At 50.5% G+C, this 22469-nt stretch overlaps 16 non-coding genes and 1 pseudogene across 16 annotated transcripts; all 17 read right to left on the reverse strand.

Moving 5' to 3' along the window:
* Window positions 1–692: 692 nt before the first annotated feature.
* Window positions 693–811, reverse strand: LOC130122311 (5S ribosomal RNA). The gene has a single exon (XR_008811221.1). It is a non-coding gene; the product is annotated as a 5S ribosomal RNA (ribosomal RNA).
* Window positions 812–1583: 772 nt separating this feature from the next.
* On the reverse strand, window positions 1584–1702 carry LOC130122208 (5S ribosomal RNA). Its single transcript, XR_008811128.1, has one exon. It is a non-coding gene; the product is annotated as a 5S ribosomal RNA (ribosomal RNA).
* Window positions 1703–9233: 7531 nt separating this feature from the next.
* LOC130122312 (5S ribosomal RNA) lies at window positions 9234–9352 on the reverse strand. The gene has a single exon (XR_008811222.1). It is a non-coding gene; the product is annotated as a 5S ribosomal RNA (ribosomal RNA).
* A 772-nt stretch (window positions 9353–10124) lies between these two features.
* LOC130122218 (5S ribosomal RNA) lies at window positions 10125–10243 on the reverse strand. Its single transcript, XR_008811137.1, has one exon. It is a non-coding gene; the product is annotated as a 5S ribosomal RNA (ribosomal RNA).
* A 775-nt stretch (window positions 10244–11018) lies between these two features.
* On the reverse strand, window positions 11019–11137 carry LOC130122209 (5S ribosomal RNA). Its single transcript, XR_008811129.1, has one exon. It is a non-coding gene; the product is annotated as a 5S ribosomal RNA (ribosomal RNA).
* A 746-nt stretch (window positions 11138–11883) lies between these two features.
* Window positions 11884–12002, reverse strand: LOC130122313 (5S ribosomal RNA). The gene has a single exon (XR_008811223.1). It is a non-coding gene; the product is annotated as a 5S ribosomal RNA (ribosomal RNA).
* Window positions 12003–12774: 772 nt separating this feature from the next.
* LOC130122219 (5S ribosomal RNA) lies at window positions 12775–12893 on the reverse strand. The gene has a single exon (XR_008811138.1). It is a non-coding gene; the product is annotated as a 5S ribosomal RNA (ribosomal RNA).
* Window positions 12894–13668: 775 nt separating this feature from the next.
* LOC130122210 (5S ribosomal RNA) lies at window positions 13669–13787 on the reverse strand. Its single transcript, XR_008811130.1, has one exon. It is a non-coding gene; the product is annotated as a 5S ribosomal RNA (ribosomal RNA).
* Window positions 13788–14533: 746 nt separating this feature from the next.
* LOC130122314 (5S ribosomal RNA) lies at window positions 14534–14652 on the reverse strand. Its single transcript, XR_008811224.1, has one exon. It is a non-coding gene; the product is annotated as a 5S ribosomal RNA (ribosomal RNA).
* A 772-nt stretch (window positions 14653–15424) lies between these two features.
* LOC130122220 (5S ribosomal RNA) lies at window positions 15425–15543 on the reverse strand. The gene has a single exon (XR_008811139.1). It is a non-coding gene; the product is annotated as a 5S ribosomal RNA (ribosomal RNA).
* A 775-nt stretch (window positions 15544–16318) lies between these two features.
* Window positions 16319–16437, reverse strand: LOC130122211 (5S ribosomal RNA). The gene has a single exon (XR_008811131.1). It is a non-coding gene; the product is annotated as a 5S ribosomal RNA (ribosomal RNA).
* A 746-nt stretch (window positions 16438–17183) lies between these two features.
* On the reverse strand, window positions 17184–17302 carry LOC130122315 (5S ribosomal RNA). The gene has a single exon (XR_008811225.1). It is a non-coding gene; the product is annotated as a 5S ribosomal RNA (ribosomal RNA).
* A 772-nt stretch (window positions 17303–18074) lies between these two features.
* Window positions 18075–18193, reverse strand: LOC130122221 (5S ribosomal RNA). The gene has a single exon (XR_008811140.1). It is a non-coding gene; the product is annotated as a 5S ribosomal RNA (ribosomal RNA).
* Window positions 18194–18968: 775 nt separating this feature from the next.
* Window positions 18969–19087, reverse strand: LOC130122212 (5S ribosomal RNA). The gene has a single exon (XR_008811132.1). It is a non-coding gene; the product is annotated as a 5S ribosomal RNA (ribosomal RNA).
* Window positions 19088–19833: 746 nt separating this feature from the next.
* Window positions 19834–19942, reverse strand: LOC130122262 (5S ribosomal RNA; annotated as a pseudogene).
* Window positions 19943–20714: 772 nt separating this feature from the next.
* LOC130122225 (5S ribosomal RNA) lies at window positions 20715–20833 on the reverse strand. Its single transcript, XR_008811144.1, has one exon. It is a non-coding gene; the product is annotated as a 5S ribosomal RNA (ribosomal RNA).
* A 746-nt stretch (window positions 20834–21579) lies between these two features.
* LOC130122316 (5S ribosomal RNA) lies at window positions 21580–21698 on the reverse strand. The gene has a single exon (XR_008811226.1). It is a non-coding gene; the product is annotated as a 5S ribosomal RNA (ribosomal RNA).
* Between the last annotated feature and the right edge of the window lie 771 nt (window positions 21699–22469).

Raw genomic sequence — 22469 nt, forward strand, 5'->3', positions numbered from 1 at the left:
TCTTTCTGTCGTCAGCTTGGTTCACCAGTTTCATCTTATGACAAACTCCATCACATCCTATGGCTTTTGCTGCCCAAGGAGTCACGTGTGAAATGTCAGAATATGACTTAAAGCTAACTAAGGTACAGCCATTGAGAAGACTTTTCACTGGTTTTTGACCCAAATGTTTGTCTGGTTTTACCTATACGTCAGATTTTTCAGTTGGAATTCAGTAAAAGAAAATCAACGTACTTTGCGATGATCGTAGGGCGTGTTAGCGTTTGTGGAGGACCCCACGCGCACGACACCAGACAGAGATGGGGTTGGCCGGAAACTGGCGATCGACAGTCAAGATGTGGTTGGAAACAGCAATACTGTAGCGAATTCGGGAGACAACGCAACCACAGAAACTGCCGAGGCCGGGACGCGAACCCGTATTGCCCGCACCGCAGGAGGCATCGCTAACCGCTCGACTAAAGGGTCAGACCCGCGCGCCAGCGGCCAGCGTGTCTTCATGCACGTTACAATACTTTTCCTTTCTTTCTTTCCTTTTCCTCCCCCTTCTCTTCCTCCCTTTCTTCTCTTCTCCTCCCTTCTTCCCCATCTTTACCTGGACGAATGTCCCTCAGCACAACGGGCGCGTGGGAGGCCACCAAACTTAAGCCCAGCCATGACGAGCTGATTGGCTGCCGGCGCAGAGCCGTAACATAAAAGGCTTACAGCACCTGGTATTCCCAGGCGGTCTCCCATCCAAGTACTAACCAGGCCCGAGCCTGCTTAGCTTCCGAGATCGGACGAGATCGGGCGTTATCAGACTGGTATGGCCGTAAGCCGTTGAGCCGGAGCCTTGCAGCTCCTTTATAGAAGAGTTGGCCCCCGACCTTCCTCTTTCTGTTGTCTGCCTGTTTCACCAGTTTCATCTTATGACAAACTCCATCACATCTTGTCGCTTTTGCTGTCCAAGGAGTCACGTGTGAAATGTCAGAATATGACTTAAAGCTAACTAAGGAACAGCCATTGAGAAGACTTTTCACTGGTTTTTGACCCAAATGTTTGTCTGGTTTTACCTATACGTCAGATTTTTCAGTTGGAATTCAGTAAAAGAAAATCAACGTACTTTGCGATGATCGTAGGGCGTGTTAGGGTTTGTGGAAGACCCCAAGCGCACGACACCAGACAGAGATGGGGTTGGCCGGAAACTGGCGATCGACAGTCAAGATGTGGTTGGAAACAGTCATACTGTAGCGAATTCGGGGGACAACGAAGCCACAGAAACTGCCGCAGCCGGGAAGCGAACCCGTGTCGCCCGCACCGCAGGAGGCATCGCTAACCGCTCGACTAAAGGGTCAGACCCGCGAGCCAGCGGCCAGCGTGTCTTCATGCACGTTACAATACTTTTCCTTTCTTTCTTTCCTTTTCCTCCCCCTTCTCTTCCTCCCTTTCTTCTCTTCTCCTCCCTTCTTCCCCTTTCTTCCCCATCTTTACCTGGACGAATGTCCCCCGGCACAACGGGCGCGTGGGAGGCCACCAAACTTAAGCCCAGCCCTGACGAGCTGATTGGCTGCCGGCGCGGGCTGGGAGAGCCGTAACAGGGCGGCATAAAAGGCTTACAGCACCTGGTATTCCCAGGCGGTCTCCCATCCAAGTACTAACCAGGCCCGAGCCTGCTTAGCTTCCGAGATCGGACGAGATCGGGCGTTATCAGGCTGCTATGGCCGTAAGCCGTTGAGCCGGAGCCTTGCAGCTCTTTTATAGAAGAGTTGGCCGCCGACCTTCCTCTTTCTGTCGTCAGCTTGGTTCACCAGTTTCATCTTATGACAAACTCCATCACATCCTATGGCTTTTGCTGCCCAAGGAGTCACGTGTGAAATGTCAGAATATGACTTAAAGCTAACTAAGGTACAGCCATTGAGAAGACTTTTCACTGGTTTTTGACCCAAATGTTTGTCTGGTTTTACCTATACGTCAGATTTTTCAGTTGGAATTCAGTAAAAGAAAATCAACGTACTTTGCGATGATCGTAGGGCGTGTTAGCGTTTGTGGAGGACCCCACGCGCACGACACCAGACAGAGATGGGGTTGGCCGGAAACTGGCGATCGACAGTCAAGATGTGGTTGGAAACAGCAATACTGTAGCGAATTCGGGAGACAACGCAACCACAGAAACTGCCGAGGCCGGGACGCGAACCCGTATTGCCCGCACCGCAGGAGGCGTCGCTAACCGCTCGACTAAAGGGTCAGACCCGCGAGCCAGCGGCCAGCGTGTCTTCATGCACTTTACAATACTTTTCCTTTCTTTCTTTCCTTTTCCTCCCCCTTCTCTTCCTCCCTTTCTTCTCTTCTCCTCCCTTCTTCCCCTTTCTTCCCCATCTTTACCTGGACGAATGTCCCCCGGCACAACGGGCGCGTGGGAGGCCACCAAACTTAAGCCCAGCCCTGACGAGCTGATTGGCTGCCGGCGCGGGCTGGGAGAGCCGTAACAGGGCGGCATAAAAGGCTTACAGCACCTGGTATTCCCAGGCGGTCTCCCATCCAAGTACTAACCAGGCCCGAGCCTGCTTAGCTTCCGAGATCGGACGAGATCGGGCGTTATCTTTTTTTTTTTTTTTTGTCTTTTATTATGAAAATATATTTTTGGGAACAAAAATACATTTTTGATTGCATGTATTGTCCATCAATTCCACATTGTTACATTTGTTTTACACTTTGTTTCGCTTACACAAGATAGTATCCGTCTCTCTTTATACATAAAATAAAGCCATGCTTTCCAAATCATCAACTTAAATCAGCGCTTTGGAATCAGAACAGAAAATGAAACAAATCAGCCCTTTTGAACAAACCTTAGACTGTGTTTTTAAAAGAAAGTGACATTAAAACACCACTTTGAGATTTTAAATGACACACATTCCACATTAAACAGAATGATCCCATCCTCCCCTTAACTTCAATAAAACATAACAGAGAAAGTTAAAAGAAAACCGTAACGCGTCTTTAACTCTGTTTATATTTACACTTCCAATAATCATCATTTTCCGTTCACATCATTTCAGACTTTTTCCTCCCCTCCCTCCCTCCCTCCCTCCCTCACCAGTTCCACACAATCTCCCCCCTCCTGTTGAGGGAGAGGAGATGGCTGTCTCTGATGAAGAGCCGGGTGAAGTCCGCATCGCCGTGCGTCAGTCTGTAATGTGTTTGTTTTTTGACCATGTTTTTGAAAATGTTCCAAACCGGGATGATTCTGCGTTCAAAGTGCGCAATGTTCCGACGTGATTTGACGGCCCACCGGGCGTGACTTAAGAGGAATTTGCACAGCGCTGCGTTCTTCACCCTGCTCTTCTCCCACACTCCAAACACAAAGAATACATCCCACGAATCCCCGCTGTCCCAAATTAATCCCAGTTTGTTGACTAAGCACTTTTTCAGGGTTTCAAAGAAGCTCGCCAGCTCCGAGCAGTGGCGGTACATGTGCAATAGTGTTTCAGGCAGCAGGCCACAGACGTCGCACTCCCTGCCGACCCCCTTGTCAAACTGGTGCAGAATAACGTTCGTGAACACTTTGTTGTGTCGGATTTTGTAGTCGTTGTCTTCTGCCTCAATGCTGTTCCCTCTCACCCTCCATTGTCCCCAGATTTGTCCCACATTCAAATTGGGCATAACTTTGCCCCAGAACGGCAGAGAGGTCGGACGTTGCGACGCCTGTGCCAGAAACTTTCCATAGATCTGTTTGCTTGTCAACCTGTGTATACTCCTCCACTCTCCTCCTTGCTCCACCAACATGGCTGGGAGCTCCCCCTCTCTGTTCTGTACCACTCTCCGCTCTATGGTTGTCCGCCATTCTTTTGGGATGCTTTCCTTTAAATCGTTATAATAGCTTGTTGTCTCCGTAATTTTGGCCTCATAGTTTATCTCCTTTATACTGTCATATATGGCTTGGGGGGGGAGAAAACCCGGCATCAGTTCATACATGACGTCCTTCAACTGGACCAAACCTGCTGTTAACATGTCATTATTACATAGAAGCTTACCTGTCTTTTGAATTTTCTTATTTAGAAAGATTGGCATTTCTCTGATGACGTTTACCGAGTCACATGCATAGTCTATATGCTTTAGAAATTCCGCGTGAGCGGACAGGACTTCTCTATAGAAACCTGGAAGCCCCGCCATCATCGGTCGCTTTAGTTGCATCAGCAGCACAAAATCGCCTATGTGAAATACCTTGTTTATGAAGTAAGCCATCAGGCTTTTCCAGCCGTGGGCTGTGGAGTCACACAGATATTTTTGCACAGTTTTGATCCTGAACGCCCTTTTTTTGCTTTCTATATCTACTAATTGAAGTCCTCCCTCTCTGTACTTACTTATTAATGTTTTCCGTGCTATTTTACTTACTTTTGCCCTCCACAAAAAATGGGTATAATTTCATTTATTCTGTTTAATACCCATAAGGGTAGTTCTATAACTGCTAATGTATAGTTTAGTTTTGACAATATTAAGTTGTTTAGAACCACTACTTTACCTTTGAGTTTTAGGTCTCTCAGTTTCCAATAATTTAGACATTTTTCTATTTTATTAATAATTTCCGTCCATGACAGATCACGAGCTGCCACTACATCTTGACCGATGTAGGTACCTAGAATTTTTATATGCTTGCTTTGTATTTTAAAAGGTGTGGTCTCCTGCTGAGGCTCAGCCATGTTAATGAACATGATTTCTGACTTACCTACATTTATGCGGGAGCCAGAGGCTCGACCGTACATGTTTATTACTGCCATTGCTCTCTCTATGCTTGCCATGTCCTTTACTGTTAGGGTGGTGTCATCAGCAAATTGCTGGACGACACAGGATCCTCCCCCTGGTAACTCAATACCTCTAATACCCTTGTCTTGTTTTAATAGAATTCCTAGTGGCTCTGCTATTATTGTGTACAGGATTGAGGATAGTGGACAGCCTTGTCTGACCGACCTTTCCAGAGGAAACGCATCAGTGGTTGCACCGTTGCATTTGACCTTACCTGTAGCTTTGCTATATAATAATTTTACCCAAGTTAGAAATCTGTCTCCAAAACCTACCTTCTCCGGTACATTAAACATAAATTGATGCTCTACTCGGTCAAAGGCTTTATTGAAGTCAATGGCCAGAAGGACACCTGCTTGATCTGTCTCTTTTAAATACTCCACCACATCTCTTATGGTGCGTACTGTGTCAGTGACTTCTCTCCCTGGCACACTATAAGCCTGGGTGGCTTCTATTATTGTATGTAATATTTGTTTGACTCTGTTTGCGAATATTTTCATTAGTATTTTGTAGTCATTGTTCAACAGAGTAATGGGCCTATAATTTGTTAGGTCATCCTTCTCCCCTTTCTTAAAAATTAAAGTGATCAAGCCTAGAGTCATTGACTCCGGTACCTTCTGTTCTTTTTCCATTGTTTTATACAATTTCAGTAGTGTTGGTTTGAGCGTGTTGCAGAAAGCTTTATAGAAGTTTGCCGTCAACCCATCACTACCTGGGCTTTTATTTGACATCATTTGATTTATTGCACACTCTATATCTTCCTCAGTTATTTCCTGTTCACACGCTGATTTATCCTCATCATTTAATTTAGCAGTCATCTCTTCCAATATGTCATTTGTAGCTTGTATGTCTGAACTCTCAGTTTTAAACAAGTCACTATAAAAAGTTTGTACTGTTTCCAGAATGTCTACGAAATTGGTCACTACTTTACCTTCTTTATTTTTGATTTCTTGCAAATAACACTGATTTTGTTTCCTTTTTTCCAAGTTGAGGAAAAAAGCTGTACTTTTCTCCCCTTCTACTGCATATTGAGCACGGCTCCTCACTATAGCACCTTCACATTTTATCCTTTCAATTTCATTTATTTCATTTTGAATATTCACAAGCCTTTCAACATTGACAACCGGTTGTGCATTTAATTTAGCAATTGTATTTCTTAATGATCTTTCTTTTTCTCTAGTTTTAAAGTTCAATCTTTTCGCAAACTGAATACTTTTTTGTTTAATTCTCACTTTTAATTTCTCCCACCCCTCTATGATATTTTCCCCAAACTCAGGCTGTGAACATTCAAATGAGATCAATTTAGAGATGCATTCAACATAATCCCTTCTGTTCAGCAGGCTAGCATTAAGGTGCCACACGCCTCCCCCCCTCCCCCTCCTTTTACCCCCCATTCCCACACGCAGGATGGCATGATCACTAATGAAATTTAAACAATAGCGCACAGTATCGAAAAGGTCGATCTGCGGTTTCTTGACTAAACAAAAATCAATCCGACTTTGCCGTACAGTGTCCATTTGTGGCTGTACTCTCGAGTACTCTCGTGTTATGGGATTTCTGGTTGTCCATAAATCACAGAAATTATTCTTGGCCATAAACAGATTCAGGGCCGCTCTAGAACAGTCGTGTTTATAGCTACCGTTATCGCTAATGTCAAGCCTGCTCATCTTGACATTGAAATCCCCAACTATGACGTCACAGTCTTTAGCTATGATATTCAATTCTCGAAAGAAAGAAGACCTGTCCCCCTCGTGGTTGGGCGCATAAATGTTCAGTAATTTGTAGACAGTGTCTTCAAAAACAAAGCCCACTTTAACCCACCTCCCCCCAATGTCTTTGTCTATTAGAGTGGCATCAGCCTCAATGTGGCTACTCACCATGATGCTTACTCCTCGTGCCCGCTGAGTCCCATGGCTTGAAAAGTAGGATCCAGGCCACCTTTTCTTGCACTGAGTTTCACAGTCAGTGTCCCAGTGGGTTTCTTGGAGACAGATTATTTCTGCATCACACATTTTTACGACTTTAGTGAACTTGTCCATGTCACGTAGTCCACGTACGTTGAATGATGCTATTTTGACCATGGTGAGTGGGAAAGACAGAGAAAAACAATCCCAGAACAAAAAACATGATGCACACCCTTTTCAGTCCATTATTATTTACCCCTCTTAGTCTTGCCCTTTCTGCTTGTTCCCTCTTCCCTCCCCTTACTAACTCCATCCCATTCCGAAGCCTTAGGGTTCGGCTGTCGTCTCTCACTCCCCTGCCCGTGTAGAGGCCCTCTCTGCCCCGGCTGCCCGCAAGGCAAGGACGCCAGGCTGGCCGAACTGCCCTCCCTCTGGTTGCTGCGGCTCCTGTCCCCTGATGTTGTTACAGCCTGACCCCTCAGCGACCCGTGCGCCAGAGTGGAGACGCTCGTCGGCATCCTCCCCACCCTCTCAGAGGCCGCAGTCAAACCGCCGCTTCCTTTTTTCTCCTCCTCCTCCTCTTCCTCCTCGACCTCGCTCTCCTCCTCCATCTCATGGCGTGCAGCTGACTGGGGCCCCTCTGCTTCGCCATCAGTCGCAATGCCATCAGGATGATTTCCTGTCTCCGTCTCTTCTGCCCCGTCCTCTACTCCCTCGCCGGTGTCCCTCTCTGTCTCCTCTTTGGGATCTGCTCCAGGCATGGCTGCGCATTCTCGTGCGTAGTGTCCGATCTCCCCGCACTTGAAGCACTTGAACTCCGGGCACTCCCGTAGGATGTGTCCGGGCTGGAGGCACAGCCTGCAAACTTTAGATTGATTATCGTGCAGCACTCTGAAGTATTCAATCCCTTCCAGCGTCTCAAATTTGGTGCTGTAAGGTAAAGAGGAGACATTTTCATTGAAACGGACTTTGAGGAATCTCGTCCCGTCAAAAACGTCCGTCCCGGCCCACTTCCTCCGCTTGATAGGAGACACCGGCTCCACGCCCCACTGCTCCAGTTTAGTAACAATTTGATTGTCTGTGACATACAGGGGAAGGTTCAAAAAGGAGACGATCCTGGTGTCCCTCGTAACTTCCGATGCCACCACTCTGGAGTTTCTAATCTTGAAGCCGTCCAGCAGTCTTGTTTTCCCTTTCGGGTTACTCATCGTGAGCTCCCATCGTTTGTCGCTTTTCGACCTGCAGCCCAATACTCTCCCACACGTGTTGTCAACCGCACGCAGAAGCTCCATCATGGAGATTTTGTCTTCTCCCTCCACGTCCACATGAACCACCAGGTCTCTGTCCATCTCTCTCCCTTCCCCCTCCCTCCCCGCCGCTCCCGCTGCGACCGCCGTCTCTTTCACCAACCCCATTGCTGTGGCCCCTCCACCTCGTCTCTCTTTTCGTTTCTCCGCTCGACTCTCCACCACCACAAATTCTCCTCTCTCCCCCTTCTCCATCACGCTTTCTGCCTCAGTCGGATTCGCGTCCTGCTGGGGCTTCTTTGTTTCCGCCGCCATACCTCCATTTTGTTTGTCCGTCTGCCCGTCGTCGTAAGTCTTGTCCGGTCCGAGTGTCCTTGCCGTTTGTGCCATTTTCGTGCTTCTAAAGCCACAAAAGTTTCCCCCGTGCAGCAGAAAGCTGCTGGGGGGGAGTTAGAAACGTGATTTTCAGAGACTGCTCTCGTTTCCCCGTCGATTTAATGTCTTTTTCGTCCGCTCCGCCGCCACCACGCCAACCCGGAAGTTATCAGGCTGGTATGGCCGTAAGCTGTTGAGCCGGAGCCTTGCAGCTCCTTTATAGAAGAGTTGGCCGCCGACCTTCCTCTTTCTGTCGTCAGCTTGGTTCACCAGTTTCATCTTATGACAAACTCCATCACATCCTATGGCTTTTGCTGCCCAAGGAGTCACGTGTGAAATGTCAGAATATGACTTAAAGCTAACTAAGGTACAGCCATTGAGAAGACTTTTCACTGGTTTTTGACCCAAATGTTTGTCTGGTTTTACCTATACGTCAGATTTTTCAGTTGGAATTCAGTAAAAGAAAATCAACGTACTTTGCGATGATCGTAGGGCGTGTTAGGGTTTGTGGAGGACCCCACGCGCACGACACCAGACAGAGATGGGGTTGGCCGGAAACTGGCGATCGACAGTCAAGATGTGGTTGGAAACAGCAATACTGTAGCGAATTCGGGAGACAACGCAACCACAGAAACTGCCGAGGCCGGGACGCGAACCCGTATTGCCCGCACCGCAGGAGGCATCGCTAACCGGTCGACTAAAGGGTCAGACCCGCGAGCCAGCGGCCAGCGTGTCTTCATGCACGTTACAATACTTTTCCTTTCTTTCTTTCCTTTTCCTCCCCCTTCTCTTCCTCCCTTTCTTCTCTTCTCCTCCCTTCTTCCCCATCTTTACCTGGACGAATGTCCCTCAGCACAACGGGCGCGTGGGAGGCCACCAAACTTAAGCCCAGCCCTGACGAGCTGATTGGCTGCCGGCGCAGAGCCGTAACATAAAAGGCTTACAGCACCTGGTATTCCCAGGCGGTCTCCCATCCAAGTACTAACCAGGCCCGAGCCTGCTTAGCTTCCGAGATCGGACGAGATCGGGCGTTATCAGACTGGTATGGCCGTAAGCCGTTGAGCCGGAGCCTTGCAGCTCCTTTATAGAAGAGTTGGCCCCCGACCTTCCTCTTTCTGTTGTCTGCCTGTTTCACCAGTTTCATCTTATGACAAACTCCATCACATCTTGTCGCTTTTGCTGTCCAAGGAGTCACGTGTGAAATGTCAGAATATGACTTAAAGCTAACTAAGGAACAGCCATTGAGAAGACTTTTCACTGGTTTTTGACCCAAATGTTTGTCTGGTTTTACCTATACGTCAGATTTTTCAGTTGGAATTCAGTAAAAGAAAATCAACGTACTTTGCGATGATCGTAGGGCGTGTTAGGGTTTGTGGAAGACCCCAAGCGCACGACACCAGACAGAGATGGGGTTGGCCGGAAACTGGCGATCGACAGTCAAGATGTGGTTGGAAACAGTCATACTGTAGCGAATTCGGGGGACAACGAAGCCACAGAAACTGCCGCAGCCGGGAAGCGAACCCGTGTCGCCCGCACCGCAGGAGGCATCGCTAACCGCTCGACTAAAGGGTCAGACCCGCGAGCCAGCGGCCAGCGTGTCTTCATGCACGTTACAATACTTTTCCTTTCTTTCTTTCCTTTTCCTCCCCCTTCTCTTCCTCCCTTTCTTCTCTTCTCCTCCCTTCTTCCCCTTTCTTCCCCATCTTTACCTGGACGAATGTCCCCCGGCACAACGGGCGCGTGGGAGGCCACCAAACTTAAGCCCAGCCCTGACGAGCTGATTGGCTGCCGGCGCGGGCTGGGAGAGCCGTAACAGGGCGGCATAAAAGGCTTACAGCACCTGGTATTCCCAGGCGGTCTCCCATCCAAGTACTAACCAGGCCCGACCCTGCTTAGCTTCCGAGATCGGACGAGATCGGGCGTTATCAGGCTGGTATGGCCGTAAGCCGTTGAGCCGGAGCCTTGCAGCTCTTTTATAGAAGAGTTGGCCGCCGACCTTCCTCTTTCTGTCGTCAGCTTGGTTCACCAGTTTCATCTTATGACAAACTCCATCACATCCTATGGCTTTTGCTGCCCAAGGAGTCACGTGTGAAATGTCAGAATATGACTTAAAGCTAACTAAGGTACAGCCATTGAGAAGACTTTTCACTGGTTTTTGACCCAAATGTTTGTCTGGTTTTACCTATACGTCAGATTTTTCAGTTGGAATTCAGTAAAAGAAAATCAACGTACTTTGCGATGATCGTAGGGCGTGTTAGGGTTTGTGGAGGACCCCAAGCGCACGACACCAGACAGAGATGGGGTTGGCCGAAAACTGGCGATCGACAGTCAAGATGTGGTTGGAAACAGCAATACTGTAGCGAATTCGGGAGACAACGCAACCACAGGAACTGCCGCGGCCGGGACGCGAACCCGTGTCGCCCGCACCGCACGAGACATCGCTAACCGCTAGACTAAAGGGTCAGACCCGCCAGCCAGCGTGTCTTCTTATCCATGCACGTTACAATACTTTGCCTTTCTTTCTTTCTTTCCTTTTCCTCCCCCTTCTCTTGCTCCCTTTCTTCTCTTCTCCTCCCTTCTTCCCCTTTCTTCCCCATCTTTACCTGGACGAATGTCCCCCGGCACAACGGGCGCGTGGGAGGCCACCAAACTTAAGCCCAGCCCTGACGAGCTGATTGGCTGCCGGCGCGGGCTGGGAGAGCCGTAACAGGGCGGCATAAAAGGCTTACAGCACCTGGTAATCCCAGGCGGTCTCCCATCCAAGTACTAACCAGGCCCGAGCCTGCTTAGCTTCCGAGATCGGACGAGATCGGGCGTTATCAGGCTGGTATGGCCGTAAGCTGTTGAGCCGGAGCCTTGCAGCTCCTTTATAGAAGAGTTGGCCGCCGACCTTCCTCTTTCTGTCGTCAGCTTGGTTCACCAGTTTCATCTTATGACAAACTCCATCACATCCTATGGCTTTTGCTGCCCAAGGAGTCACGTGTGAAATGTCAGAATATGACTTAAAGCTAACTAAGGTACAGCCATTGAGAAGACTTTTCACTGGTTTTTGACCCAAATGTTTGTCTGGTTTTACCGATACGTCAGATTTTTCAGTTGGAATTCAGTAAAAGAAAATCAACGTACTTTGCGATGATCGTAGGGCGTGTTAGGGTTTGTGGAGGACCCCACGCGCACGACACCAGACAGAGATGGGGTTGGCCGGAAACTGGCGATCGACAGTCAAGATGTGGTTGGAAACAGCAATACTGTAGCGAATTCGGGAGACAACGCAACCACAGAAACTGCCGAGGCCGGGACGCGAACCCGTATTGCCCGCACCGCAGGAGGCATCGCTAACCGGTCGACTAAAGGGTCAGACCCGCGAGCCAGCGGCCAGCGTGTCTTCATGCACGTTACAATACTTTTCCTTTCTTTCTTTCCTTTTCCTCCCCCTTCTCTTCCTCCCTTTCTTCTCTTCTCCTCCCTTCTTCCCCATCTTTACCTGGACGAATGTCCCTCAGCACAACGGGCGCGTGGGAGGCCACCAAACTTAAGCCCAGCCCTGACGAGCTGATTGGCTGCCGGCGCAGAGCCGTAACATAAAAGGCTTACAGCACCTGGTATTCCCAGGCGGTCTCCCATCCAAGTACTAACCAGGCCCGAGCCTGCTTAGCTTCCGAGATCGGACGAGATCGGGCGTTATCAGACTGGTATGGCCGTAAGCCGTTGAGCCGGAGCCTTGCAGCTCCTTTATAGAAGAGTTGGCCCCCGACCTTCCTCTTTCTGTTGTCTGCCTGTTTCACCAGTTTCATCTTATGACAAACTCCATCACATCTTGTCGCTTTTGCTGTCCAAGGAGTCACGTGTGAAATGTCAGAATATGACTTAAAGCTAACTAAGGAACAGCCATTGAGAAGACTTTTCACTGGTTTTTGACCCAAATGTTTGTCTGGTTTTACCTATACGTCAGATTTTTCAGTTGGAATTCAGTAAAAGAAAATCAACGTACTTTGCGATGATCGTAGGGCGTGTTAGGGTTTGTGGAAGACCCCAAGCGCACGACACCAGACAGAGATGGGGTTGGCCGGAAACTGGCGATCGACAGTCAAGATGTGGTTGGAAACAGTCATACTGTAGCGAATTCGGGGGACAACGAAGCCACAGAAACTGCCGCAGCCGGGAAGCGAACCCGTGTCGCCCGCACCGCAGGAGGCATCGCTAACCGCTCGACTAAAGGGTCAGACCCGCGAGCCAGCGGCCAGCGTGTCTTCATGCACGTTACAATACTTTTCCTTTCTTTCTTTCCTTTTCCTCCCCCTTCTCTTCCTCCCTTTCTTCTCTTCTCCTCCCTTCTTCCCCTTTCTTCCCCATCTTTACCTGGACGAATGTCCCCCGGCACAACGGGCGCGTGGGAGGCCACCAAACTTAAGCCCAGCCCTGACGAGCTGATTGGCTGCCGGCGCGGGCTGGGAGAGCCGTAACAGGGCGGCATAAAAGGCTTACAGCACCTGGTATTCCCAGGCGGTCTCCCATCCAAGTACTAACCAGGCCCGACCCTGCTTAGCTTCCGAGATCGGACGAGATCGGGCGTTATCAGGCTGGTATGGCCGTAAGCCGTTGAGCCGGAGCCTTGCAGCTCTTTTATAGAAGAGTTGGCCGCCGACCTTCCTCTTTCTGTCGTCAGCTTGGTTCACCAGTTTCATCTTATGACAAACTCCATCACATCCTATGGCTTTTGCTGCCCAAGGAGTCACGTGTGAAATGTCAGAATATGACTTAAAGCTAACTAAGGTACAGCCATTGAGAAGACTTTTCACTGGTTTTTGACCCAAATGTTTGTCTGGTTTTACCTATACGTCAGATTTTTCAGTTGGAATTCAGTAAAAGAAAATCAACGTACTTTGCGATGATCGTAGGGCGTGTTAGGGTTTGTGGAGGACCCCAAGCGCACGACACCAGACAGAGATGGGGTTGGCCGAAAACTGGCGATCGACAGTCAAGATGTGGTTGGAAACAGCAATACTGTAGCGAATTCGGGAGACAACGCAACCACAGGAACTGCCGCGGCCGGGACGCGAACCCGTGTCGCCCGCACCGCACGAGACATCGCTAACCGCTAGACTAAAGGGTCAGACCCGCCAGCCAGCGTGTCTTCTTATCCATGCACGTTACAATACTTTGCCTTTCTTTCTTTCTTTCCTTTTCCTCCCCCTTCTCTTGCTCCCTTTCTTCTCTTCTCCTCCCTTCTTCCCCTTTCTTCCCCATCTTTACCTGGACGAATGTCCCCCGGCACAACGGGCGCGTGGGAGGCCACCAAACTTAAGCCCAGCCCTGACGAGCTGATTGGCTGCCGGCGCGGGCTGGGAGAGCCGTAACAGGGCGGCATAAAAGGCTTACAGCACCTGGTAATCCCAGGCGGTCTCCCATCCAAGTACTAACCAGGCCCGAGCCTGCTTAGCTTCCGAGATCGGACGAGATCGGGCGTTATCAGGCTGGTATGGCCGTAAGCTGTTGAGCCGGAGCCTTGCAGCTCCTTTATAGAAGAGTTGGCCGCCGACCTTCCTCTTTCTGTCGTCAGCTTGGTTCACCAGTTTCATCTTATGACAAACTCCATCACATCCTATGGCTTTTGCTGCCCAAGGAGTCACGTGTGAAATGTCAGAATATGACTTAAAGCTAACTAAGGTACAGCCATTGAGAAGACTTTTCACTGGTTTTTGACCCAAATGTTTGTCTGGTTTTACCGATACGTCAGATTTTTCAGTTGGAATTCAGTAAAAGAAAATCAACGTACTTTGCGATGATCGTAGGGCGTGTTAGGGTTTGTGGAGGACCCCACGCGCACGACACCAGACAGAGATGGGGTTGGCCGGAAACTGGCGATCGACAGTCAAGATGTGGTTGGAAACAGCAATACTGTAGCGAATTCGGGAGACAACGCAACCACAGAAACTGCCGAGGCCGGGACGCGAACCCGTATTGCCCGCACCGCAGGAGGCATCGCTAACCGGTCGACTAAAGGGTCAGACCCGCGAGCCAGCGGCCAGCGTGTCTTCATGCACGTTACAATACTTTTCCTTTCTTTCTTTCCTTTTCCTCCCCCTTCTCTTCCTCCCTTTCTTCTCTTCTCCTCCCTTCTTCCCCATCTTTACCTGGACGAATGTCCCTCAGCACAACGGGCGCGTGGGAGGCCACCAAACTTAAGCCCAGCCCTGACGAGCTGATTGGCTGCCGGCGCAGAGCCGTAACATAAAAGGCTTACAGCACCTGGTATTCCCAGGCGGTCTCCCATCCAAGTACTAACCAGGCCCGAGCCTGCTTAGCTTCCGAGATCGGACGAGATCGGGCGTTATCAGACTGGTATGGCCGTAAGCCGTTGAGCCGGAGCCTTGCAGCTCCTTTATAGAAGAGTTGGCCCCCGACCTTCCTCTTTCTGTTGTCTGCCTGTTTCACCAGTTTCATCTTATGACAAACTCCATCACATCTTGTCGCTTTTGCTGTCCAAGGAGTCACGTGTGAAATGTCAGAATATGACTTAAAGCTAACTAAGGAACAGCCATTGAGAAGACTTTTCACTGGTTTTTGACCCAAATGTTTGTCTGGTTTTACCTATACGTCAGATTTTTCAGTTGGAATTCAGTAAAAGAAAATCAACGTACTTTGCGATGATCGTAGGGCGTGTTAGGGTTTGTGGAAGACCCCAAGCGCACGACACCAGACAGAGATGGGGTTGGCCGGAAACTGGCGATCGACAGTCAAGATGTGGTTGGAAACAGTCATACTGTAGCGAATTCGGGGGACAACGAAGCCACAGAAACTGCCGCAGCCGGGAAGCGAACCCGTGTCGCCCGCACCGCAGGAGGCATCGCTAACCGCTCGACTAAAGGGTCAGACCCGCGAGCCAGCGGCCAGCGTGTCTTCATGCACGTTACAATACTTTTCCTTTCTTTCTTTCCTTTTCCTCCCCCTTCTCTTCCTCCCTTTCTTCTCTTCTCCTCCCTTCTTCCCCTTTCTTCCCCATCTTTACCTGGACGAATGTCCCCCGGCACAACGGGCGCGTGGGAGGCCACCAAACTTAAGCCCAGCCCTGACGAGCTGATTGGCTGCCGGCGCGGGCTGGGAGAGCCGTAACAGGGCGGCATAAAAGGCTTACAGCACCTGGTATTCCCAGGCGGTCTCCCATCCAAGTACTAACCAGGCCCGACCCTGCTTAGCTTCCGAGATCGGACGAGATCGGGCGTTATCAGGCTGGTATGGCCGTAAGCCGTTGAGCCGGAGCCTTGCAGCTCTTTTATAGAAGAGTTGGCCGCCGACCTTCCTCTTTCTGTCGTCAGCTTGGTTCACCAGTTTCATCTTATGACAAACTCCATCACATCCTATGGCTTTTGCTGCCCAAGGAGTCACGTGTGAAATGTCAGAATATGACTTAAAGCTAACTAAGGTACAGCCATTGAGAAGACTTTTCACTGGTTTTTGACCCAAATGTTTGTCTGGTTTTACCTATACGTCAGATTTTTCAGTTGGAATTCAGTAAAAGAAAATCAACGTACTTTGCGATGATCGTAGGGCGTGTTAGGGTTTGTGGAGGACCCCAAGCGCACGACACCAGACAGAGATGGGGTTGGCCGAAAACTGGCGATCGACAGTCAAGATGTGGTTGGAAACAGCAATACTGTAGCGAATTCGGGAGACAACGCAACCACAGGAACTGCCGCGGCCGGGACGCGAACCCGTGTCGCCCGCACCGCACGAGACATCGCTAACCGCTAGACTAAAGGGTCAGACCCGCCAGCCAGCGTGTCTTCTTATCCATGCACGTTACAATACTTTGCCTTTCTTTCTTTCTTTCCTTTTCCTCCCCCTTCTCTTGCTCCCTTTCTTCTCTTCTCCTCCCTTCTTCCCCTTTCTTCCCCATCTTTACCTGGACGAATGTCCCCCGGCACAACGGGCGCGTGGGAGGCCACCAAACTTAAGCCCAGCCCTGACGAGCTGATTGGCTGCCGGCGCGGGCTGGGAGAGCCGTAACAGGGCGGCATAAAAGGCTTACAGCACCTGGTAATCCCAGGCGGTCTCCCATCCAAGTACTAACCAGGCCCGAGCCTGCTTAGCTTCCGAGATCGGACGAGATCGGGCGTTATCAGGCTGGTATGGCCGTAAGCTGTTGAGCCGGAGCCTTGCAGCTCCTTTATAGAAGAGTTGGCCGCCGACCTTCCTCTTTCTGTCGTCAGCTTGGTTCACCAGTTTCATCTTATGACAAACTCCATCACATCCTATGGCTTTTGCTGCCCAAGGAGTCACGTGTGAAATGTCAGAATATGACTTAAAGCTAACTAAGGTACAGCCATTGAGAAGACTTTTCACTGGTTTTTGACCCAAATGTTTGTCTGGTTTTACCGATACGTCAGATTTTTCAGTTGGAATTCAGTAAAAGAAAATCAACGTACTTTGCGATGATCGTAGGGCGTGTTAGGGTTTGTGGAGGACCCCACGCGCACGACACCAGACAGAGATGGGGTTGGCCGGAAACTGGCGATCGACAGTCAAGATGTGGTTGGAAACAGCAATACTGTAGCGAATTCGGGAGACAACGCAACCACAGAAACTGCCGAGGCCGGGACGCGAACCCGTATTGCCCGCACCGCAGGAGGCATCGCTAACCGGTCGACTAAAGGGTCAGACCCGCGAGCCAGCGGCCAGCGTGTCTTCATGCACGTTACAATACTTTTCCTTTCTTTCTTTCCTTTTCCTCCCCCTTCTCTTCCTCCCTTTCTTCTCTTCTCCTCCCTTCTTCCCCATCTTTACCTGGACGAATGTCCCTCAGCACAACGGGCGCGTGGGAGGCCACCAAACTTAAGCCCAGCCCTGACGAGCTGATTGGCTGCCGGCGCAGAGCCGTAACATAAAAGGCTTACAGCACCTGGTATTCCCAGGCGGTCTCCCATCCAAGTACTAACCAGGCCCGAGCCTGCTTAGCTTCCGAGATCGGACGAGATCGGGCGTTATCAGACTGGTATGGCCGTAAGCCGTTGAGCCGGAGCCTTGCAGCTCCTTTATAGAAGAGTTGGCCCCCGACCTTCCTCTTTCTGTTGTCTGCCTGTTTCACCAGTTTCATCTTATGACAAACTCCATCACATCTTGTCGCTTTTGCTGTCCAAGGAGTCACGTGTGAAATGTCAGAATATGACTTAAAGCTAACTAAGGAACAGCCATTGAGAAGACTTTTCACTGGTTTTTGACCCAAATGTTTGTCTGGTTTTACCTATACGTCAGATTTTTCAGTTGGAATTCAGTAAAAGAAAATCAACGTACTTTGCGATGATCGTAGGGCGTGTTAGGGTTTGTGGAAGACCCCAAGCGCACGACACCAGACAGAGATGGGGTTGGCCGGAAACTGGCGATCGACAGTCAAGATGTGGTTGGAAACAGTCATACTGTAGCGAATTCGGGGGACAACGAAGCCACAGAAACTGCCGCAGCCGGGAAGCGAACCCGTGTCGCCCGCACCGCAGGAGGCATCGCTAACCGCTCGACTAAAGGGTCAGACCCGCGAGCCAGCGGCCAGCGTGTCTTCATGCACGTTACAATACTTTTCCTTTCTTTCTTTCCTTTTCCTCCCCCTTCTCTTCCTCCCTTTCTTCTCTTCTCCTCCCTTCTTCCCCTTTCTTCCCCATCTTTACCTGGACGAATGTCCCCCGGCACAACGGGCGCGTGGGAGGCCACCAAACTTAAGCCCAGCCCTGACGAGCTGATTGGCTGCCGGCGCGGGCTGGGAGAGCCGTAACAGGGCGGCATAAAAGGCTTACAGCACCTGGTATTCCCAGGCGGTCTCCCATCCAAGTACTAACCAGGCCCGACCCTGCTTAGCTTCCGAGATCGGACGAGATCGGGCGTTATCAGGCTGGTATGGCCGTAAGCCGTTGAGCCGGAGCCTTGCAGCTCTTTTATAGAAGAGTTGGCCGCCGACCTTCCTCTTTCTGTCGTCAGCTTGGTTCACCAGTTTCATCTTATGACAAACTCCATCACATCCTATGGCTTTTGCTGCCCAAGGAGTCACGTGTGAAATGTCAGAATATGACTTAAAGCTAACTAAGGTACAGCCATTGAGAAGACTTTTCACTGGTTTTTGACCCAAATGTTTGTCTGGTTTTACCTATACGTCAGATTTTTCAGTTGGAATTCAGTAAAAGAAAATCAACGTACTTTGCGATGATCGTAGGGCGTGTTAGGGTTTGTGGAGGACCCCAAGCGCACGACACCAGACAGAGATGGGGTTGGCCGAAAACTGGCGATCGACAGTCAAGATGTGGTTGGAAACAGCAATACTGTAGCGAATTCGGGAGACAACGCAACCACAGGAACTGCCGCGGCCGGGACGCGAACCCGTGTCGCCCGCACCGCACGAGACATCGCTAACCGCTAGACTAAAGGGTCAGACCCGCCAGCCAGCGTGTCTTCTTATCCATGCACGTTACAATACTTTGCCTTTCTTTCTTTCTTTCCTTTTCCTCCCCCTTCTCTTGCTCCCTTTCTTCTCTTCTCCTCCCTTCTTCCCCTTTCTTCCCCATCTTTACCTGGACGAATGTCCCCCGGCACAACGGGCGCGTGGGAGGCCACCAAACTTAAGCCCAGCCCTGACGAGCTGATTGGCTGCCGGCGCGGGCTGGGAGAGCCGTAACAGGGCGGCATAAAAGGCTTACAGCACCTGGTAATCCCAGGCGGTCTCCCATCCAAGTACTAACCAGGCCCGAGCCTGCTTAGCTTCCGAGATCGGACGAGATCGGGCGTTATCAGGCTGGTATGGCCGTAAGCTGTTGAGCCGGAGCCTTGCAGCTCCTTTATAGAAGAGTTGGCCGCCGACCTTCCTCTTTCTGTCGTCAGCTTGGTTCACCAGTTTCATCTTATGACAAACTCCATCACATCCTATGGCTTTTGCTGCCCAAGGAGTCACGTGTGAAATGTCAGAATATGACTTAAAGCTAACTAAGGTACAGCCATTGAGAAGACTTTTCACTGGTTTTTGACCCAAATGTTTGTCTGGTTTTACCGATACGTCAGATTTTTCAGTTGGAATTCAGTAAAAGAAAATCAACGTACTTTGCGATGATCGTAGGGCGTGTTAGGGTTTGTGGAGGACCCCACGCGCACGACACCAGACAGAGATGGGGTTGGCCGGAAACTGGCGATCGACAGTCAAGATGTGGTTGGAAACAGCAATACTGTAGCGAATTCGGGAGACAACGCAACCACAGAAACTGCCGAGGCCGGGACGCGAACCCGTATTGCCCGCACCGCAGGAGGCATCGCTAACCGGTCGACTAAAGGGTCAGACCCGCGAGCCAGCGGCCAGCGTGTCTTCATGCACGTTACAATACTTTTCCTTTCTTTCTTTCCTTTTCCTCCCCCTTCTCTTCCTCCCTTTCTTCTCTTCTCCTCCCTTCTTCCCCATCTTTACCTGGACGAATGTCCCTCAGCACAACGGGCGCGTGGGAGGCCACCAAACTTAAGCCCAGCCCTGACGAGCTGATTGGCTGCCGGCGCAGAGCCGTAACATAAAAGGCTTACAGCACCTGGTATTCCCAGGCGGTCTCCCATCCAAGTACTAACCAGGCCCGAGCCTGCTTAGCTTCCGAGATCGGGCGTTATCAGACTGGTATGGCCGTAAGCCGTTGAGCCGGAGCCTTGCAGCTCCTTTATAGAAGAGTTGGCCCCCGACCTTCCTCTTTCTGTTGTCTGCCTGTTTCACCAGTTTCATCTTATGACAAACTCCATCACATCTTGTCGCTTTTGCTGTCCAAGGAGTCACGTGTGAAATGTCAGAATATGACTTAAAGCTAACTAAGGAACAGCCATTGAGAAGACTTTTCACTGGTTTTTGACCCAAATGTTTGTCTGGTTTTACCTATACGTCAGATTTTTCAGTTGGAATTCAGTAAAAGAAAATCAACGTACTTTGCGATGATCGTAGGGCGTGTTAGGGTTTGTGGAAGACCCCAAGCGCACGACACCAGACAGAGATGGGGTTGGCCGGAAACTGGCGATCGACAGTCAAGATGTGGTTGGAAACAGTCATACTGTAGCGAATTCGGGGGACAACGAAGCCACAGAAACTGCCGCAGCCGGGAAGCGAACCCGTGTCGCCCGCACCGCAGGAGGCATCGCTAACCGCTCGACTAAAGGGTCAGACCCGCGAGCCAGCGGCCAGCGTGTCTTCATGCACGTTACAATACTTTTCCTTTCTTTCTTTCCTTTTCCTCCCCCTTCTCTTCCTCCCTTTCTTCTCTTCTCCTCCCTTCTTCCCCTTTCTTCCCCATCTTTACCTGGACGAATGTCCCCCGGCACAACGGGCGCGTGGGAGGCCACCAAACTTAAGCCCAGCCCTGACGAGCTGATTGGCTGCCGGCGCGGGCTGGGAGAGCCGTAACAGGGCGGCATAAAAGGCTTACAGCACCTGGTAATCCCAGGCGGTCTCCCATCCAAGTACTAACCAGGCCCGAGCCTGCTTAGCTTCCGAGATCGGACGAGATCGGGCGTTATCAGACTGGTATGGCCGTAAGCTGTTGAGCCGGAGCCTTGCAGCTCTTTTATAGAAGAGTTGGCCGCCGACCTTCCTCTTTCTGTCGTCAGCTTGGTTCACCAGTTTCATCTTATGACAAACTCCATCACATCCTATGGCTTTTGCTGCCCAAGGAGTCACGTGTGAAATGTCAGAATATGACTTAAAGCTAACTAAGGTACAGCCATTGAGAAGACTTTTCACTGGTTTTTGACCCAAATGTTTGTCTGGTTTTACCGATACGTCAGATTTTTCAGTTGGAATTCAGTAAAAGAAAATCAACGTACTTTGCGATGATCGTAGGGCGTGTTAGGGTTTGTGGAGGACCCCACGCGCACGACACCAGACAGAGATGGGGTTGGCCGGAAACTGGCGATCGACAGTCAAGATGTGGTTGGAAACAGCAATACTGTAGCGAATTCGGGAGACAACGCAACCACAGAAACTGCCGAGGCCGGGACGCGAACCCGTATTGCCCGCACCGCAGGAGGCATCGCTAACCGGTCGACTAAAGGGTCAGACCCGCGAGCCAGCGGCCAGCGTGTCTTCATGCACGTTACAATACTTTTCCTTTCTTTCTTTCCTTTTCCTCCCCCTTCTCTTCCTCCCTTTCTTCTCTTCTCCTCCCTTCTTCCCCATCTTTACCTGGACGAATGTCCCTCAGCACAACGGGCGCGTGGGAGGCCACCAAACTTAAGCCCAGCCCTGACGAGCTGATTGGCTGCCGGCGCAGAGCCGTAACATAAAAGGCTTACAGCACCTGGTATTCCCAGGCGGTCTCCCATCCAAGTACTAACCAGGCCCGAGCCTGCTTAGCTTCCGAGATCGGACGAGATCGGGCGTTATCAGACTGGTATGGCCGTAAGCCGTTGAGCCGGAGCCTTGCAGCTCCTTTATAGAAGAGTTGGCCCCCGACCTTCCTCTTTCTGTTGTCTGCCTGTTTCACCAGTTTCATCTTATGACAAACTCCATCACATCTTGTCGCTTTTGCTGTCCAAGGAGTCACGTGTGAAATGTCAGAATATGACTTAAAGCTAACTAAGGAACAGCCATTGAGAAGACTTTTCACTGGTTTTTGACCCAAATGTTTGTCTGGTTTTACCTATACGTCAGATTTTTCAGTTGGAATTCAGTAAAAGAAAATCAACGTACTTTGCGATGATCGTAGGGCGTGTTAGGGTTTGTGGAAGACCCCAAGCGCACGACACCAGACAGAGATGGGGTTGGCCGGAAACTGGCGATCGACAGTCAAGATGTGGTTGGAAACAGTCATACTGTAGCGAATTCGGGGGACAACGAAGCCACAGAAACTGCCGCAGCCGGGAAGCGAACCCGTGTCGCCCGCACCGCAGGAGGCATCGCTAACCGCTCGACTAAAGGGTCAGACCCGCGAGCCAGCGGCCAGCGTGTCTTCATGCACGTTACAATACTTTTCCTTTCTTTCTTTCCTTTTCCTCCCCCTTCTCTTCCTCCCTTTCTTCTCTTCTCCTCCCTTCTTCCCCTTTCTTCCCCATCTTTACCTGGACGAATGTCCCCCGGCACAACGGGCGCGTGGGAGGCCACCAAACTTAAGCCCAGCCCTGACGAGCTGATTGGCTGCCGGCGCGGGCTGGGAGAGCCGTAACAGGGCGGCATAAA

This window comes from Lampris incognitus, chromosome 12 (assembly GCF_029633865.1).
Source record: "Lampris incognitus isolate fLamInc1 chromosome 12, fLamInc1.hap2, whole genome shotgun sequence".
Lineage (NCBI taxonomy): Eukaryota > Metazoa > Chordata > Actinopteri > Lampriformes > Lampridae > Lampris > Lampris incognitus.